Genomic DNA, 1775 nt, shown 5'->3' with positions numbered 1-1775 from the left:
AAAGAAGCCAGTGTGTAATTTATCAGAAATAAGGACCAATCCGTTCATCTTTTTTCAATTGCTATTTCATAACATACAGTAAGCGATGGCTCAAGAGAGGATTATTGTGCAAGTTAAATCTGTTTTCCCTGCAATTCTCTGTAAACAAGTTTCTTCTCTTAACTGATAACTAACCTCTGCACTCTCTTCCTTAATAAAGTCCATCTCAAAGTATATTATGTGCATAGCCTTGAACACTTACAAAAACATTTTAATTGATGAAGAAGCATGTGACTACAGTAAACATTTTCTTTTTTTTAAAGTATATTTTTCATATACTTTATAGGCCTTTTCATGCCTTTAATGATAGTGAAAGTGGAGAGTGACAGGAAGCGAATGGGAGAGAGAGCAGGGGTGGGATTCAGAAAGGACCACGGGGTGGGAATCGAACCCCGGTCGCTGGTGTACGGTGCAGATACCCCAGCCAGTTGCGCCACAGCTGGAGCCCACAGTGAACATTTTAATAGATGGTCTGAATGCCACCCTGGATTTCTTCTTGTATTCCTTCTGTTGTGAGTCAATCACAGGCTGCATGCTGCTGTTATTCTTCTTCTGTCAGAGAAACAATTTCATGTAGAGTAGGGTTGCTTTCATGCCTTTCTGATAAGGAACACACATGAAAAGGGGAAGTTTAAAACACAATGTTGGCATGCTGCTGTTATTCTTATTCTGTCTTATTCTGAGAAACAATTTCATGTAGAGTAGGGTTGTGTAAATGACGTCACTCGTCAGGACCAAAGAGGGAACTGAGAGTGGTCGAAGGAAATCGTGAAGCTGTCCGCGCGCTGTTGGAAATATAACAATTGATTATAAACCCCTGTTAAACCTAATAAATCTGACTCCGCTCAGTATTAGAAAAGTTTCGGTTCAATGTAACATTGCTATCCATAGTGGGTTGGTACGCCCACAGTGCATATTGTTAATGAGAATGCCTAACTCGTTTTCTTATGACACGCGCTCAAGCTTAGGAATATATACTATAGGTCTCCTCCATCTGCCGATTAATTCGGGCGGTTCCTAAACATAACACGTATTGGTCTGGAAGTGGTCAGAGGTTACATGCTGATCCGGACTGCGATACTCACCAGCGTGTTAGACAGTCAAGCAAATTCCTATGCTACAGGGGGTCAGGCTGTGCTAGGTTTTCGCGACCAATCTAGACCATCGCTGACAAACTGCCCACCGCTGTGTAATGCTTGGTCATATCATAATAACTTGCCATCTCCCAGGTGATTTAGTTTCTACTATGCTAGTAACGTTACCTAAACTGGACTATAAGTACAATAGAAAGGCAATGCGGGTCAGAACATAACAATTTATTTGTCAGATACAAGCTATTCATCCAATACATAGCAGGTACATCTAAATGAATAATGTGAAAGCTACGAAAACAGGTTAAAGGAACATTTAGGAAACCGTATGAAGCAATCAGAGAATGAACCTACCAGCTCAGAGGATGATGACTACACACCTTAGTGGTGCGGGAGATTCTGACTACAGAATGGCTCCTAGAATGCTCTGTGAACCTCACTTACCTAGTTTGTGGTTGGTTACATTGAAATGGATCACATGATTGGAGGTCAGCTGATTTTGGGTCACATGAGAAGTACTTTGATGAGACTTGAGACCATTGTTGTAGTGAAAGTGCATAAATCAAGACATGACAATGTACACATTAATTACATTTCCTGCTTCCTAGTTAGTTTCTCCTGTGAAAAAGGCAAAGGTTAGAGATA

At 40.8% G+C, this 1775-nt stretch overlaps 1 long non-coding RNA gene across 1 annotated transcript; it reads right to left on the bottom strand.

Moving 5' to 3' along the window:
* Window positions 1-234: 234 nt before the first annotated feature.
* Window positions 235-1545, bottom strand: LOC125305073. The gene is made up of 2 exons (XR_007195333.1): window positions 1485-1545; window positions 235-639 (listed from the first exon to the last, which is right to left on the bottom strand). It is a non-coding gene; the product is annotated as an uncharacterized LOC125305073 (long non-coding RNA).
* Window positions 1546-1775: the final 230 nt, after the last annotated feature.

Source organism: Alosa alosa, chromosome 12 (assembly GCF_017589495.1).
Source record: "Alosa alosa isolate M-15738 ecotype Scorff River chromosome 12, AALO_Geno_1.1, whole genome shotgun sequence".
NCBI classification, from domain to species: domain Eukaryota; kingdom Metazoa; phylum Chordata; class Actinopteri; order Clupeiformes; family Clupeidae; genus Alosa; species Alosa alosa.
The sequence above is the reverse complement of the archived record's forward strand: the minus strand, read 5'-3'. Positions and strand labels throughout refer to the sequence as shown.